This window comes from Petaurus breviceps, unplaced genomic scaffold (genome assembly GCF_028583685.1).
Source record: "Petaurus breviceps papuanus isolate PSGF00001 unplaced genomic scaffold, PetGlider_PUasm1.0 174, whole genome shotgun sequence".
In the NCBI taxonomy this organism is placed as follows: domain Eukaryota; kingdom Metazoa; phylum Chordata; class Mammalia; order Diprotodontia; family Petauridae; genus Petaurus; species Petaurus breviceps.
This window is the reverse complement of record NW_027185761.1, coordinates 10,531,735-10,550,765: the sequence shown is the minus strand read 5'-3', so window position 1 is coordinate 10,550,765 and position 19,031 is coordinate 10,531,735. Positions and strand designations below refer to the sequence as shown.

General features: G+C 39.8%; 1 long non-coding RNA gene across 1 annotated transcript; it reads left to right on the top strand.

Moving 5' to 3' along the window:
- Nucleotides 1-888: 888 nt before the first annotated feature.
- On the top strand, nucleotides 889-6,764 carry LOC138158387 (uncharacterized). The gene is made up of 2 exons (XR_011167627.1): nucleotides 889-1,026; nucleotides 6,294-6,764. It is a non-coding gene; the product is annotated as an uncharacterized lncRNA (long non-coding RNA).
- Nucleotides 6,765-19,031: the final 12,267 nt, after the last annotated feature.

Sequence of the window (19,031 nt, the reverse complement as noted above, 5' to 3'; positions counted from 1 at the left end):
GAAGACCTCCTGTGAGGCAGAGCCTACCATTTCCAGAGGTTGCCCATTGCTGAGTCATTTCATTTTACAGCTGAGGAGTCTTATATCCCAAACTAGTCCCTCTCCCCCATATCTAATTAATTTCTAAGTCTTTTTCATTCTCACAGCTCTCACATTCCTTCCATTCTCTTTGATCATACAGCTACCACCCTAGTTTAGGTCCTAATCCTTTCTTGCCTGGAAAAAAATGAGAACTTAGAAAGACCTTAACTTAAAAAGGCCATGGTCTCCCACTGTATCTGGGGCTATCTCCAGTCTTCTTAATCTACATCTGGCCATTGGACTCAGATGGCAATAGAGGAGGAGGTGAGGCTAATAACTTCAACAGCTCTTCCTCACTTAAATCCAATTCACATGCAAGTCATGGCATCACCTCCCTGATGTCATGGTCCTATTTGAGAACAAAGGACAAATAACAATTGCTCTAACCTCCTAAATTGTTCTCTCTCTATTTATCCAGTTTCTTCCTTCTCCAGTCTATTTTCCAGTAAGTTGCCAAATGTATTTTACTAAAGCACAGACAGGTCTGGCCATGTCATTCTCCTGATCAAAAAACTCCTCATTAACATTAGAATAAAATATAAGCTCCTCATTTAAGTATTTAAAGCCTTTTCCTGCCTGGCTTCAGCTTATCTTTGCAGACTGATTACATAATACTCTTGTCACACTCTGTTGTAGCTGAAAATGGTTGACTTCTATTTCCCATATACACAATTCCATCTCTAGTCTCCTGCACCCCATTGCCTGGAAATGCTCTCATTCCTCATTTATAGCTCTTAGAAGCCTTGACCCAATTTCCACCTACTACCAAAAAAGCCTTTCGTGATTCCACCCCACCCCTGTTAGTGTCTGGTGCTCACACTGTCTCTCTCCAGTAGGACATCATGGGATTGAAGACATTAAGCTGAAAGAGACCTTAGAGGCTGTCTGGTCCATTTTAGGAAGGAGACTCAGAAAGACTGTGACTTGCCCCAGGATGCAGATATGGTAAGTGAGAGAGGAGAGATTTGAACCCAGAACCTCTGGCTCTAAGCCCCTTGCTTTTTTCTTTTTTAACCACACCATACTCTTTAAGCTTCTTACATGTTTTTATGTTTATACCCCCAGTTCCTGGCATAGTGCCTGGCCCTGGGTAGGTATTTAAGACTTGTTAATTAATTGGGAAGTTTTTCCTTCTATTAAGCATAAATTTGCTTCTCTGACACTTCTACCCTTTGCTCCCACGTGTACCCTCTGGTGCCACACAAGACAATTCTAATTTTGACTTTACATTAATTATTTGAAAACTGCTTTCTTCTCCCTAGGCCATGGGAAAGCCTCTTAGTTTCTCTGAAAGTCACAGGAGGATGACAGAATCTTAGGTTTAAAGATGAAAAGGCCTTTTTAGATCATTTAGTCCATTTTTTTAAACAGATGAGGAAACTGAGTGTCAGAGAGGTTAAATAATCTGCCCAAGATCATACAGGAAGTAAGTGGTGAGCTGGGATTCAAACCCTGCAACCTTCCCATTGTACCACACCATGTCTGTCTCCTTGCTGTAAAACCAGAGTAGTCAAAAAGACCAAAAGGCTGAGAAGCTGAGAATATGTGAGTAGCCTCCCCACTCCCACCCTTTGGACTGCTCAGGAAAGTGATCTGCCACATTGCTGTTGGACTAAAACGAAGAATGGGCTTGTGTCTATAGGGTGGTAGGATGTCCTTGTATGGCCTATAGTTTCTGATTGCTCAGTCAGAAACAAAATGCATCAGACTAAAGGGAGGAAAGTCTCATGAGCATATTGGAGCAGGATATTTATCAAGAATTAGAAGAGACTTTTGGGGTCATCTAGTCCAACCCACCCATTTTATAGATGAGGAAAATTGAGTTTCAGAAAGGAAAGCATATTACTCAAGGTCACACAGCTGGTGGGTGGCAGGGCCAGGAATTGACCCCAGATCTTCTGAGTCCAACTGAGATTCTTTTCTACTATACCAATTCCTACCTTCTCTGCCCTTCATATTGAGTTAAGAAGCCCTTTCTTATTGCAACAAAAGTTTTCTGTGAAAATTATTCCTTTGCTGAGTTAGAATAATGACCAAGAATGCAAGGCAGGATTTCATCTTCAATATTACCTGGCAAAATGGGTCAAAGGAAGCTTCATGTGTCTTCCATTATTGAGGACCAGTATGGCACCAGCTAAGGTGCACCATGAACAGGTTTAGCTGTTTCTCTTCTTATTGAAACACCATTCTGTGATTTTACTACTTATGACTGAGTTTTATTTACTCCAGAATTGATGTCTGGGGCTGGGCAGGTTTGTTAACTATTGTTTAAGGAGATGAGGAAATTGGGCAGGGAGAAGAAAAGCTCCTGGTCACCTGGAATCGGAACACGCAGGCCTGAAACGTCTGTTCAAAGTCGAAGGACATGTCTTTGATGAATGTTTACTTGTGCTCTGGCATCTATGTGTGTTGGGGCCTTGCAGGGCAAAATTTGCTCTTTCAACTGGCCACATGGTATATTCTTTGTAAAGTGATCCTGTAAGGGTCTGGAATCTGGCCAGCTAATGGGAAGCTTTCTTCCCACAGGAAAGACATCTTCTGGGTATCAGGATTACAAGATCTGCTCCCTTGCCAACTTTCTCCACTATCTCAAGATCAGAAACATTTTTTTTAAAGTATAGATTATTTTTCCTTAGGAAAATAAGGTTAAAGGAACTGAATCTTGGCTTTTTCAAGATCCTGATAGCTTCTTTGCCCAAGGCTCTCTGAGCCTCAGTTTCCTATTCTGTAAAATGGGGCCAATAATACTCACACCAGCTACAAGGTTGTGATGAAAGCTCTTTGCAAAACCTAAAGGCTATATAAATATGAATTCCATTTAAAAAGTCTAATAGCACCTGAAGAAGCCCCATGGTTGGAGCATGCCTCTTCATTTCCCTCCTCTGTGTCCCTCGATGCTATTTTCTTGCTTGCTTCCTCCTTTTCTGGAGACTTTTCAGCAGCCACTCCTCAGCTCACTTTGTCTCTCTTTGTTGCCCTTCTTTTCCTATCTAGAACAGGGTTGGAGGCTCCCTCTGGCAGGTCTAGATAAGGAAGGGGATTTCAGCTGACATTTCGAAGCTGAATGAGCTGGTGGAAAGCCAGCACTTTGCTAATCAGGAATGAAGCAGTCTGGTGTGTTGTTAAAGGAGGCCTGTTCTTGGATTTGGGAGACCTGAATTCTTGTCTGAGCTTGGATACTTACTATGTGACCTTGAGTAAGTCACTTTACTTCTTGGTGCCTCAGTAGTCTCATCTTTTCAAGGAAAGAGATTAAAATTTGGTGATCTTGAGCAAATCTTCTGTTCCTAATGCCTTTTGGTTGGTTCTAGACTAGCAATTTTTAACCTGAGGTCGGTAAAACTGGTTTTTAAAAGTTACTTTGATAATGGTCTTTCAATATAATTGGTTTCTTTCATTATCCGATGTATTTCGTTTTATGCATTTAAAAGCATTTTTTTTCTGAGAGGGTCTATAGGTTGCACCAGATCGTTTGAGGGTTCCATGACCCTCCAAAAGGTTAAGAACCTCTATTCTTCAGTGATACATTCTGAGGAAGTGTCCACTGGTAAGGGTCTATATTTGTATCTCCCTCCTTTAACCAAACAGCAGTAGAGTTTGGGAGACCTAAGGGTAGAGTTGTGTGAAATGAAACCCCTAAGGGCAAAATCCCATTAGCTTCTTGTGGCAAAAACAAACAAAATATATGACCATGAAAAATGCAACCGAAAAGCAAATATGAACAATAATATTTGACCTAATCATTCCAAATTATTCACTAAATTCCTTGAAGTACTTGGCATTAGCAAAAATGGTTTAGCAATAGGCAATAGGGCCCAGGTTTGTGGGTAGGTATGATGGCATCAGGGAAGCAATGAATTCAGAAAATTGAAAGTTTAGGGTACAACTTGGAACTGATATTTAGTATCTGTTATTCAATCATTATATGCACATGTGTAAAAAAGACAGGGTGGCTGGTATATAATGAATCTTTTTTTTTTAAGTCTATATATACAAATATATCCACGTCTGAAAGTTCCAGATTTCAGCCCTTGGCAGTAGTAAGATGGTGGCCATGGCTGGGCAATCACTCTGTTGTTTTTCCTGTCTTTAAAATGGGTATTGAAGGGGTGGCCAGGTGGCACAGTGAGTAAGCCCCAGCCCCGGAGTTGGGAGAGCCAGGATCGGTTCCGGCCTCAGATACTCGGCACCCACACAAAAATAATAACTGGTCGTGTAACCTTGAGTAAGTTACTTAACCCCAATTGCTTAGGGGCAGCCAGGTGGCTCAGCGAGTAAGAGCACCAGCTCCAGTGTCAGGATGACCTGGATCAAATCTGGGCTCAGATACTTAGCACCACCCCCAGAAATAACTGGTTGTGTAACCTTGAGCAAGTTACTTAACCCCAATTGCTTTAAAAAGAAATTAAATAAATAAAAACTAAAAAAAATAAAATGGGTATTGGATGTAGAATATCTATTACATATCAGATATTTTAAGTTTAAGGGTATGATTCTTTTGGGATCACCATGCTTCTTGTGTGTGTATGTACTGTATTTACATGACAGGAAGAGTCATCTTCTTGAGTTCAAATCTGGCCTCAGACACTAGCTGTGTAACCCTGGGCAAGCCACTTACCTCTGTTTGCCTCAATTTCCTCATATGTAAAATGAAGTGGAGAAGGAAATGGTAAACCACTCCAAGGATCTTTGCCAAGAAAACCCCAAATGGGGTCATAAAGAGTTAGACATGACTGAAAAATTATTTAAAAAACCCAAATGTATATCTATAGCTATATCTAGATACAGATAGATATAGATGTATGTGTTGATATCTATATCTCTATGTCCCCGTCTCTTCATGTAAACAGCCAATACCTTGTTCAGGCCCTCTGCACCTCTCAGAGGTCTCCTTGTCTTGGGTCTCTCTCCATTCCAATCCATCTTTATTCTGCTACCAAAGGTCATTTTTCTAAAGCATAGGCCCGACCATGTCCACCCCTGTCTCCCAGCATCTCAGTAAGCTCTAATGGTTCCCTATTAGCTCCAGGATCAAATATAAACTCTGTTTAGCATTTAAAGCTCTTTAGCCCCTGTTCTCTTCCAACCCTTCCAGTATCCTCACACTTTATCCTCTCTACATACATGTAATCATCCTGCTACTTTCACCTTCTTTTTCTTCTTTGAACAGGCCCCTCCATCTCCTATGTCTGGGCTTTTGCATTGGCTGTCTCCCATGCCCACAGTGTTATTGGTTTCCATAACTTCTTTTAAGACTCAGCTCAAATACAACCTTTAAAGGAGGCCTTCCTAAGTTGCTAGTAACTTCCCCTCTTAGATTACTTTCCATCACTATGCCCAAAGGGCAACCAAAACTGTGCATATGTTTTGATCCAGCAATACCGCTACTGGGCCTGTATTCCAAAGAGATCATAAAAAAGGGAAAAGGACCCACCTGCAAAAATATTTATAGCAGCCCTTTTTGTGGTGGCAAAATATTGGAAATTGAGGGGATGCCCATCAGTTGGGGAATGGCTGGACAAGCTGTGGCATATGAATGTAATGGAATACTGTTGTACAATAAGAAATGATGAACAGGAAGATTTCAGAAAAACCTGGAAAGACTTATATGAACTGATGCTGAGTGAAATGAGCAGAACCAGGAAAACATTGTACACAATATCAGTAACATTATGTCATGATCAACTACGCATGACTGCTCTTCTTAGCAGCACAATAATCCAACACAAGTACAAAGGACTCATGAAGGAAAATGTTATCCACATCCTGATAAGAAACGGATGATCTGAATGCAGATGGAAGCATATTTCTTCACTTTATTCTTTTTCACGTTTTTTTTTTCCATTTGATCTGTTTCTTCTTTCACAACTGCGACTAATATGGAAATATGTTTTACATGATAGCACATGTATAACCCATATCAAATTGCCTACCATTTTCAGAAGAGGGCAGGGGAGGGAGAGAAGGAGAAAAATTTGGATCCCAAAATCTTTTTAAAATGAATGCTAAAAATTGTCTTGAGATGTGATTAGAAAAAAATACTATTAAAAAAAAGATTACCTTCTATCTGCTTTGCATATATTTTGTATACACTATTGACTTAACACTAGCCATTCTCAAAGTTTGGTCTGGGGACTCCCTTTTAGGACTCCCTGAGGTCAAAACTTTTCATATTAATGCTAAGGAATAATTATCCTTTTTCACTTTTTCAGGAGTGAGTAGTGTTTTCCCAAGGCTGTTTTACCTGTGAATTAAAAATTTAGCTGTAAAAACGAAGACTGAGTGAACATCTTGTCACAGAATTGTACTTTTGCCTTAAAATGGACAAATTTATGGACATGGCTGGTATTGCTTGGCTTTGTCCAGTACTGACACCACCAAATCCCTGAAGAAGATCTTTGATGCGAATGCTTGACAACAAACCTGAGTGGTGCTAAAACAGCCAAAGTATTGAATAACTTTTTGTAATCTCATGGTTTGTCTTGGAACAAGTGTGTTGACATTTGCATTGATGGTGCAAAAACAATTTGAGATTTATGTGTAGAAAAATACACAATGCCACTTTTCAATTTTTTTGTTTTGAAAATTATATAATTTTTATAAAAATATGCCATTCATGTTAATATGTAATGGGTTTATTATCATAATTTTAAAATTAATTAATAAATATTTTAAAAGGTCAATTTTAATTTCTAATATGGTAAATATTGTCATATAACCCACATTAAAAAAACTCTTTGAGGTCCTCAATTTTTTTTCCTTTTTGGAGGGCAATTGGGTTTAAGTGTGACTTGCCCAAGGTCACACAGTTAGTTTTTGTGTTAGGATCTAAGGCCGGGTTTGAACTCAGGTACTCCTGACTCCAGGGCCGGTGCTCTATTCACCGTGCCACCTAGCCACCCCCCAAGGTCCTCAATTTTTAAGAGGGTAAAGGGGTCCTAAAAAAAAAAAGTTTAAGAACATTGAGTTTGTGTTGTTTCCCCTATTAGAATGTAAGCTTCTTGAGGAGAGAGACTGTTTTCACTTTTCTTTGTATCTCTAGTACTCAGCATAGTGCAGAGACAGCTTAATAAACGCTTGTAAATGCATTATACATGTATAGAAGAACAATACATGTTTAAACATATATTTTAGTATGTTATATGTACACATATGTGTTATGTGTATGCATGGATTAATATTCTTAATGTACATATATAAATAAAAATTTTACTTAGTGCCCTAGGCAAGCTTCTATATGGTCAGTAACTAAACTGTGTGGCATCAAAGTCCATAACTAGGGTGAGGCTGCTAGGGATTTAAAATTGAGAGAGCATTGATGACATTTGGATCCCATCAGCAAATAGAAACAACTGAGCTTAGCCCCCTGCCTGCCTCCCCTGGGGGGAGGCTCCACAGGAGCACCTTAAGGCACCTTGTCTTACCTCCTCCTCACTGGGTCTTATGTTCTGAGTCCTAAGGTTTCTTCAACTCATTCCACTAACTAAATTTTTATTAAAAATTTTTTTTAAAGATACCTTTTGTGCTACTTTGGTGGCTCAGTAGATAGAACATTAGACCTGAAGTCAGGAAGATCTGAATTCAAATCTTGAATAAGACACTCACTAGCTGTGTGACCTTGGTCAAGTCACTTAACAAGCCATTTGAGAATGAGGAGCCTGGGTTTAACTGCCCTAGTTTCTTTCCAGTTCTAATTCTCATTTTTAATTTGAAAAGGTAAAGGTCTTTTGGATATGAAAATAACATAGATAAACCTTATTAAAAGTTTTGTTTTTGTCCCTTACATAAGGAGTTATAATACACAGATTGTCACTTACATGGACTTGTGTTCCTTGCATATGATAAAACAAAAATTCTAACTTTATCATAGGTTCTTAGATCCAGAGGGAGAACATACTTCAGAGGCCATCCAATATACCCTTACCCTCATTTTACAAATGAACTAACAGGGCCAAAGAAGGTCAATGAGTTGTCCAAGGTCATACACACAATTAGTGCAAAGGTGGGATTTGAACCAGGATCCTTTGATGCCAGACCTAGTCCTTTTGTTATATTATATCATCACAGGTGAAAGGGGGGAAAACTGCCTATCAGTGTAATAATTGATATTGACGCCCTCACGAGGTAATTTACCAGGACTAAAAAAGGTAGCCATTCATAAGACACTTCAGTTCTAGCTGAAAGATTATTAATGCCTTAATTACAGGATTAATTTAGTCTTATCGTGACATAAGTGGGAGGGGCCAATGTCTGTTACTCATATTTTGACATGAGGATAGATGGACAACCTGTAGAGTTTCTCCATTAATGGGATCAGCTGGGGTGTTCAGGAAGACTAGCACCTCTGGTGTGTGGGCTTGTCAAGCCCTTTGCAGGGCTGCTCATCTACCTTTGGGGTCCACCTGGCACTCAACCCCACCTGGGGCTCCAAGAAGGTATGGTATATGTGGCAACCAGACCTCAGTAGAGTGTCCCTATAGGCTAAACCAGGTTTAGCTAAACAGTCTAAACAGGCCTGAAGCCCATTAGTGAGTTAGGGGGTGTCTACCCCAAGCATAGGAAGACTTCCCTTGGTAGAATGGGCAGATAAGAACAATTGGTTTCAGTGGCTATGAATGCAGCTGAAGCAGGTGCTGTGGAGCCGTTAGACCTTGGTCAGACATCAGAGATGCCGACGTCATCAACTACATCCCAGGCCATTGCCAGTCTTTATGACTTTTGTCTTGCCACTGGACTTTGATGACTCTGGTAGAGAGAGTGAGGCTGATGCCTTTGTGCATCTCTGCCTCACTTAAAGCCAATTCACACACAAGTCAAGACAATACCTGTGATGTCATTGATCCTCTTCAAAGACAAGGACGAACATTAGCATATCCATATGCATATAGATACATGTACACATGAATATAGAGATATACAGTGCAAATGATTATATACATGCTAAGTGAGCTAAATACCTGTATATACACACACATATATATATATACACACACATACATATGTATATATAGAGACACATACATACATATATATATATATAGACACATATACTACTTATATTTCACACAGACTATATGAACAGACAGTGAATGGAACCCAGTGTTGAGTAAGAAGAGGGAGAGTTGGATTGCCTTCAAGAATCTGTAAAATTCGGGGCAGCTAGGTGACACAGTAAGTAAAGCACCAGCCCCAGAGCCAGGAGGACCTGAGTTTGGTTCTGGCCTCAGACACTTAACATCCACACAAAGAAAACTAGGTGTGTAACCTTGGGCAAGTTACTTAACCCCAAATGCCCTCCAAAAGACAAAAAAAAAAAAAACAATCTGTAAAATTCCTTTAATGACCCAAAACTTTTCCCAAAGACAAGAGTCTACATTTGTTTCTTCTCATTTTATTTTTTTATTATGAACTTAAACATCAATAAACATGAACATTTTAAAATACAGAATGGAAGACCTGACTTCAAATCTGACCTCAGATTTGAACTTATTGAGCAATCATTTAACCTCTCTGCACCTCAATTTCTTCATCTATAAAATGGGGCTATTAATAATATGCACCTTACACAGTAGTTGAGAGGATTAAGTGGGTTCATATATTCAAAGCATTTTGAAAATCTTAAAACAATATATAAAATGCTAACTATTCTTATTCATAGTTTGCTTTTTAAAGTATCTATTAAGTTTAATGCACTAGTCATATGACTTCCCTGCTTTCCTTTCTACCTTTCTCAACTTTCTTCTGGTCTCTTTTGTAAATTTTATTTATCTTTTCATTCATTCATTTATCCATTCATGTATTTATTTAGCAATCAGGGTTAAGTGACTTACCCAGGGTCACACAGCTAGCGTCTGAGGTCCAATTTGAACTCAATCCTTCTGACTCCAGGGCTGTTGCTTTTTCCATTGTGCCACCTAGCTGCCCCTCTTTTGTATATTTTTCAAAAATATTTAATTGATGATCTTTTCTTTCTTTCCTTCTGTTTTGCATCAATACCAATTTCCTTACCACTGTCCTTATTTAAAAAAAAAAAATTAATCCCTCCCTAATAGCCAACCAAAAAAAAATGAGTTTATTGACTAAGTCTATAAATGTATGTCTCTTTCTCCATCTTTATGTGTCATTTCTCTGTAAAGAGGTGGAAAGCGTGCTTCATCAAAGCATTCTGAAGTCATGACCTGTCATTGATCAGAGCTCTAAAGTCTTTCAAAATGGTTTTCCTTTAATTATTCTAGTCATTGCACAAATCACTCTCCTTTTTCTGCTCATTTCAGCCTACATCTGTCTCTATAAGTCTTCCCAGGTTTCTCCAAATCTGTGGTAGTTGTCATTTTTTTTTACAGTGATATAATATTCCATTATATTCATTTACCACAATGTGTTCAGCTGTCCCCAGTTAATGGATTACAAATATTTTCGTACCATTGTGTCTTTTGTGTCTTTCGTCTCTTTGGGGGCACAGACCTAATAATGGTCTCTGGATCAAAGGGTATTATAATTGAATGATTTTTTACCCATCTACAAAACCTCAATATTCTACTAGTGTTTTTGGCTTCAAGTCAAGGAATACTGCACTCTCCAAGGTATGAGTAATGAGTATGACATAGAGGATGATAGAGAAGTCCATATGGGTGTGAAAAAGCTATAATTTATCATAAATAAGGAACCTTAAAAAACTAGAATAAAGGATGTCAACATGGGAATGTGTGAATGAGAAAGATAGGCTAATCACATGGTAAGAGTAAGGGACAACAAGTTAATAGCCCAAGTACTCCATTGGTGCCCTTTTGTTCATTAAAAGCAAGAAAATCCCCCAGTGATTAGGTTGACACTCTATGGCAAATTTAAGGGGGGACAGGAACAAGAATGGAATATCTAAATCAATGAAATCATAGCTCCATTGGAGTATTTGAGCTTTAAAGGAAGAATAAAGTATTTTTTTTGGGGGGGCAATTGGGGTTAAGTAGCTTGTCCAAGGTCACATGACTAATAAGTGTTAAGTGTCTGAGGCTGGATTTGAACTCAGGTCCTCCTGACTCCAGGGCTGGTGCTCTATTCACTGCACCACCTAGCTGCCCCAATAAAATCTTTATTAAATACCTACTATGGGCCAGGTACTATGCAAAGCATTTTACAGATATTATTTCATTTAATCCTTTCCTCACAACAACCCTGAGAGGTAGGTGCTATTATTAACTCCATTTTACAGGTAAGCAAACAGAGGCAGAAGTTAAGTGACTTGTCCAGGGTAACATAGCTAATTTTTGAGGTCATATTTGAATGCAGGTATTCCTGATAGCAGACCCATACTCTATTCACTATGCCACCCAGCTGTCTCTAAATTAAAGCTTATTCCTTTATTCTGGGTCTTTCTCTTTTTGTTATACACACACACATACACACTTTATAATAATTATGTAATTGTTATACATAGTTACATGTTATAAAATTATATATAATATATTTATTGTATATTTATATATAATATAATCATAATGTGTCATATTATATATTATCATATAATTATATAATGTATAATTATATAACATGAGCATTATATAATTATATAAATGTATAATTATATAACATGAATGTTATATAACTATAAAGTCTATATATATGTGTGTGTGTGTGTGTGTGTGTGTGTGTGTGTGTGTGTATGTGTGTAGATTTGTGTATTTTATTAGGACAGCAAGGTGGTGCAGTGGATTGAGTGCTGACCTAGAGTCAGGAAGACTCATCTTCCTGGTTCAAATCTGGCCTCAACTGGATGCTCACACACTTCCTAGCTGTGTGACCCTGGGCAAGTCACTTAACCCTGCTGGCCTCAGTTTCCTTATATGTAAAATGAGCTGGGGAAGGAAATGGCAAAGCACTCCAGTGTCTTTGCCAAGAAAACCCCAAATGGGGTCACAAAGGGTCTGACATGACTGAAAAGCAACAACCAGTAAGCTCACCAAGCACTCTAAAGTGAGTGTATTGATGATTTGATGCAATATAAATCTCAAAATAAGCAATATAAACATGAATGTTTTGGTCCAGAATCTTTGAGTTGAAAGGGATTGCAGAAGTCATGATGTTCTATGAGCTTTCCAACAAGTGGTTGTTCAGCTTTTGTTCAAAGACATTAACTAGGGGAGGTCAGTTACCCCCTGAGATAGGCTATTCCCCTTTTAGACATCTCTAAATATTATGAAGTTTTCCCTTATAGGGAGCCTAATTCTGCCCCTACTCATTATAGTAAGAATCACAGAGCTGCTATAGGAGAGATCTAGGAAGTAATTGCTGGGGAAAATCAGAGGATCAGAGATTTAGAGTTGGAAAAAAATTCAAAGATCATACAGTACAATCTCCTTATTTAGCAGATGTGGGGATTGAAGTCAATAAAGGTAAAATAACTTGCTTAAGGTCAAACTGGTAATAAATAGTAAAACTGGGACTCAAATTGAAATCTCCTGACTCCAAATTCAGTACCATACTGCCTCTCACAATTTTGTTTACAGAACTATAAAATCTTGTATAATGTGATATGGTTGATAAATTGCTGTAGAACTGTATTCAGTGCTTAAAATGACCATACCAAGGAACAGTAGAAGGAACTCTGAATTTAGAATCAAAAGACCTGAGTTCAAATCTCAGTTCTGACACTTAGTACTTATATGACCTAAGAGAGGTCATTTGGCTCTCTTGAATCTCAGTTTCCTTTTCTGTAAAATGAAAGAGCCAGGTCAGAATTTCTGTAAAATGAAAGAGCCAGGTCAGAATCCCTATAACCCACTTCAAGCAATAGTTCCTGTGATCCTATAATGGGATTAAAGAGTGGGAAAGGGTTGAAAGGAGACCCTATATAATGTGTCATCTATGTTTGTAACTTTGAGGTCACAACCTTTCTTCTCTTATCTGTAAAATTAGGATAATAATAACTCAGCTCCCTATACCAAGTCTGAATTTAGGAAAATCACTTTGGTAGATAAATGGAGGATAGATCAGAGTGGGGAGAGACCAGAAGCAGGGAGATCAATTGGGAAGATACTCTAACTGTTCAAGCTAGATGTGATAAGGGCTTGAATTATGGAGGTAGATGCAAGAGTTTGAAGAAAGAGATGGACGGATGCTAGTCTTGTCATGAAGAAAGGAATTACAAGATTTGGTGACCAATTGGATATGATATGAATGGGAATGATGAGTAATAGATGACAATGAAGTTTGCAGTCATGGTTGACTAGGAGGGTGGTTGGTTGGTTGTTGTGCTTTGTTCTTGAAGAGGACCAGAGTGACATCACTACATCAGATAGTTAGAGACAAGTTACAGAGCGTTTAACTGTGGCTGATCAGACAACACAAGCTTGGAACGCTCTACCACAGGTCAGACACAAATAGGCCCTGTGAACATTGTAGGTGGATTCTCTAAATTTGCAATCTTGTGTTTCTTTCGAGCTACTTCAATTCTGCCTTTCTCACAGAGCACAGCACCTTCTCTGATGAGGGCACGCCATACTTGGTAGTCTTGTGCTAGTGTCTCCCATGTCACACAATCAAACTGGGAAAGGAGTAGGGTTTTTTTGGGGGGGGGAGGTGTTGATTATGGGTTCTATTTTGGATATGTTGAATTGGAGGTGCTTAGGGGATGTCCAGATCAAAATGTCCAAAAGGTAGCTGGCAATGTGAGCTCTAGATACATAGGTCTGGGAATCACCTGCATTTTTTTTCTTGTTCAGTTGTGTCTGACTCTTCCTGACCCTGGTTGGGTTTTTCTTGGCAAGGATACAGGAGTGGTTTGCCATCATCTATGTGGAGACGATAATTAATAACACAGCAGCTGATGGGGTCTTCAAGTGAGAAAGTATAGAGGAAGAAGAGGAGATATTAAAGGACAAAGCCTTGGGGGACACCCACTAAGAAGGGATGTGATGTAGAGGATGAGCCAGCAAACAAGACTGAGAAGAAGCAACCAGAAAATTATGAAGAGAACCAAGAGAATCAGTCACAAAAGCCCAGGGAGGAAGAAAGAGAAGTCAATAGCCTATAAAACCTTAATGTGCTTTACAAATGTTAAATACAAAGTTGAGTAGATGAAATAACACTGGACTTAAAGTAAAAAAAAAAAATCTGGGTTCAAATACTGTCATGGAAAAAAATCACTTCACCTCCCCAAGTCTCAGTTTCCTCATCTGTAAAGTGGGGACAATAATACTGGTAGTATCTACCTCACAGAGTTATGAGAATCAAATGGAATCATTTAAATAAACCACTTTGAAAACTTTAAAGCACTAAATAAACACAGCTTTTGTTATTTAACTTGCATCATGAAGTTGGTAAATCGCAAAATGCTTCTTTTAGAAAACCTGAGAATATAAAAATAAGGAAACTATAAAAAAAAAGTCAAGGATAGTTAATTGAAATTACAATAATTATGTGACTAACAAAAGAAACCCAGATAATTTATGCGAATTTCAATGTGTTGGCAAGTGACTTATGGCAGCAATGGGTGACTAAATTTGCCTATAAGGAACCTTTGGGATTGCTTAGAAAGTTGAGTGGGAGGGATGGGACAGGTGGAGAATGCAGCAGTCTGCCAAATTGAACAGTGCAAACCAGGGAATTCTTTCTTGAATTCTCTCTCCCTGCCTTTGGACATGTCTAACTTTCCTCCATCTTAAAAATAAAACAAAACAAGCCTTGCTTAATGTTTCTGCTTCACTGCATGCATTATTTCTTTTCATTCTTTCACTGATGAACTCCACACTTGGATCACTCCTTAAGCCCTGGTAAACTGGCTTCTTAAAACAGATTTATTGAATGAACCAACCGACTTTTTGCCAAACCCACTGCTCTATTTTCAGGCTTCCTTCTCTGTGACTTCCCTGCAGTATCTAACGCTATGTGGTATATGAGGTGCACTGGAAATAACAGTGAATTTGGATGTAAAAGGCCTGGGTTGGAAAATTAGCTCTGTTACTACTTTTTTTTTTTTTGGAGGGGGGAGGGCAGGGCAATCGGGGTTAAGTGACTTGCCCAAGGTCACATAGCTAGTAACTGTTAAGTGTCTGCAGCCAAATTTGAACCCAGGTCCTCCTGACTCCAGGGCTGGTGCTCTATTCACTGGGACACCTAGCTGCCCCTCTGTTACTACTTCTTCGACCTTGAACAAGTAATTTTAAATCTCTGGGCCTCAGTTTTTTCCTCTGTAGCACATGATCCTTAAGAGATCTTCAGCCTCTAAATACTAAGACAACTCCCTTCTTCCCTAAATCTTTTCTTCTTTAGTTTCTATTTCCCTAAATCATCCTAGTTTTCTAACCAATCCACTAATCACTCTTCCATCAGTTTCTCTTTTCTACCCTGTCTCCTAACATCTCTTCTGCCATCTCTCTAATCTTCAATCTCTCCTTATCAATTAGTTCATTCCCAGCTGCCTACAAACAACCCCAGTTATCTCCCAGTCTTTTAAAAAATCTTCATCTGATTCTACTATCCCTTCAAGCTATCTTCCTTTATCTCTACTCTTTCACAACCAAATTCCTGGTTGGGGGTGGGGGGGATGGCAAGGAAGAAATGTCCTACTTTACTGTTACCATTTTCTCTCATTCACTCTCAACTTCTCCTAATTTATTCAGGATAACTCTATTTCTCTATTTAAAAATTGTTAGAAAATGTAGGTTCTGAAAAAAAGTTATAAATCCTTCAAGAAGCAGATTTAAAGTGAGACAGATATTTATTGAAGTGATTAAAGAAAAACCTAAAGGTACTTAAAGCAAATTAACTTTTAGACAAACTTGAACTTCAAAATCCATGTCAGAGAAATGGAGAAATGTAGAGAAGGGGGGGGAGGGGAAGACTTCTCTTGATGTGCAAAAGGAATCAAAGTATTGTACAGTCATTGGGATTGTGTACTTGACTTAATGCATGCTCATGGTTTGATATCTTTTCCTGGTGTCTGTAAAACCAAATGGAGAAGAATGCATGTTTCCCCTTTTGCAAAAATAATACAGAGAAGGCAATGTATAAAGAGCTCTCTGCTGGTTAATTGGCATTATTCAGAAGGCAACTGAACACCAGCCTACAGGAGAAATACACTGTCTAGTTGACTCAACAACCCACTTATGAATGAAAAGTCATGGAAAGCCCTCTCCAAAGCTATTCTAAAGTCTCAATGCATCTGTCCTGGGGTCCAGAGTATAGTATAGTTTTCCAATCTAGCTGTGGTAGGGAAAATTATGATTAGATTAAATGAAATTACAGTTGAAATTCAGTTAGGAAAGTACTATATTTGGTAGTTCTTTAAATTTGACTCATTTCTATTTTTATCTAAAATATTTTTTGAAGTCAGTAATTAGTGTTTAGTCAAGTAACCTTGTTACTCAGTAATAAGTTTTCTTTTTATAGGAAACATAACTGAGTAGAATTGTTAGTCACATCTGGGAGAAGCCTAACTGATATGCCCATACAGCCAAGAACCACCATGTTCTTGGTGGTTTGTTGCTGCTGTTTGGTCATGCCTGACTCTTCCTAAAACCATTTTGGGGGTTTCTAGGCAAAGATCCTGGAGTGGTTTGCCATTTCCTTCTCCGGCTCATTTTTACAGTTGAGGAAACTGAGGCAAACAGGGTTAAGTGACTTGGACAGGTTCACACAGTTAGTGTCTCAAGCCTCATTTGAATTGAGAAAGATGAGTCTTCTTGACTCCAGCCCGGCACTGTATTCACTTTGCCTTCTAGCTGCTTACTTTGTGGTATGTGTATGGCACACTTAAGTACTAGGAGGAAACAAACACCCTTACAACTTAAACCCATAAATTGACATAATTATAAAGTGACAGTACATGTTATATTGTTGATAATACCACCATTCCCCCAGTCATATGGGTCTGAATAATTGTATCATTTTGCTAACTGCTTTAGGATCATAGATTAGAGATTCAGAATGGAAAGAGAACAAAGAGACAAGTCGTTCTTGTCTATGGTCATATTCCCTCCAATCTGCTCTGCATCCTCCTACCCAGATAATCTCCCTAAAACTTCATTTTCTTCATGCCACTCTTTTGAGCCTATCCTAGTTCTTTAATTCCTCTGGACATCTACGTGGCCCAGTGGAAAGATGGAGCACTGGGCCTGGATTCAGGAAGACTCACCCTCCTGAGTCCAAATGCGGCCCCAGATACTTACTAGCTAGCTGTTTGACCCTGGACAAGTCATTTAATCCTGTTTGCCTCAGTTTTCTCATCTGTAAAATGAGCTGGAGAAGGAAATGGCAAACCACTCTACTGTCTTTGCCTAGAAAATCCCAAATGGGGTCACAAAGAGTTGGACATGACTGAAATGACTCAAAAGCAACAAAAAATGCCTCTAGCATAAAATCGAAACCATTGGCAGTCAAGACTCTGTACAATCTAACTCTACCCTACCTGTCTAACCATTCTTCTACTACTCCTCAGCACCCTCTGCTCCTGCCAGATACAAGTTAACCCTGAGTACAAATGTGCTGCTTTTGTTGTAGTCAGCCCTTCTCTGCACTCTGTCTTGTTCTGCTCACTTGGACCTTATAGTTTTTTAGCTGTTATCTTTTCATGTTTTCTTATTTCCTTCAATTAGATTGCAAGTAGCTGGAGGAGAGGGCTACATCCAGATGTCTCCCTTGTCTGCCTTGGACCTTTGCTAAGATACTAATAAATACACGGAATCTAGTGATGAAAGACTGAATTTTGTGGTTCCCAAATCCCCAAAGTCTGACTTGGCAAGCAACAGGACCAGTGACTTAGGAATCATTGGATCACATGTCTAGAACTGGAAGGAACCTCAGAGGTGATTCAGTCCAACTCACTCATATTTGGGGATGAACTCATATTTGGGGTTTTAGTGGCTTTCCTAATATTACACAGTAAACGGTGGAATCCAAATCTGAACCTATGTCTTAATCTGAATTTATGTCTTTATGTCATCTTTTCACCACACTATATGAACAGTGGCATAAATGGTAAGCTATTTTCCCCCAAACCATATTCCACTAAGTAGTATGGACTCCAATATCTAAATCAGAGAAAAGGGATATTTGTGTCCTAAGGGACAGCTCCCAGATGAGCTACACCGGTCTATCTCTACACTCCTCATTTCTGCTTTCGTTAAGGTTTACTTCTGCTGCATTCACCCCATAAACCAATGGGGACTCGACATATATGCTTACAATAGAAGAGGAGGTGGGGAGAGAGGTTGAGAAGTATGACCTCCCCTGGTATAACCAAGAAAGGAGTGATGCTAAGGAATCCTGGCCGCTCCCCATTCCTTCTGCCTATTTCATTCTTGCACTGGGAGGGGGTGGGTGGCATGGGGGTTATCCTGCCCTCCTGAGCCCCACTATTCCTTGCACTTGAGGGCCTGCTTTTAACTAACCAATGGCTCACCTACCCAGACCTTCTTCAATTAGTTCCCGCCATCTCCCTTCCCGGACCGCGCTTCTTCGTCCTTCACCTTCTTGTCTCCCCCAGCTCGGGCCTCCTTGACCTTCGCCCCGGCCGACTTGAGCTCCCGCCAGCCCCCTTCAACCTTCCCTGTTCCTAGGTCCGGGGCGCAGGGTGCGCTCGGTGCGGGGGTAGGGGAGGGAGACGGCCTCACCTTCCCCCTATCTCAGCCTCTCCCCGGGAGTGTATCTTGGCATCCCCGAGCTCTCCGAGAGCGGGATCCCCAGTATACGGGCTCCGGGTCCGGCCTCGCGCTCCCGGGGCGCGCCCACATTTCCCTCCGCCGTCCGTCCTGCCAGCCGGCTCCCCGGCTTTAACCCGCGGGAGAGGGGGACAAGCAGCGAGCGGGCCGGCTCTCCGCCTCCGCCTCCTCCCAGCACCGTGCACGCCCACTGCGTGTGTGTGTGTGTGTGTGTGTGTGTGTGTGTGTGAGAGAGAGCCAGCGCGCGCACACACACACACACACACACACACACACACACACACACACACACAC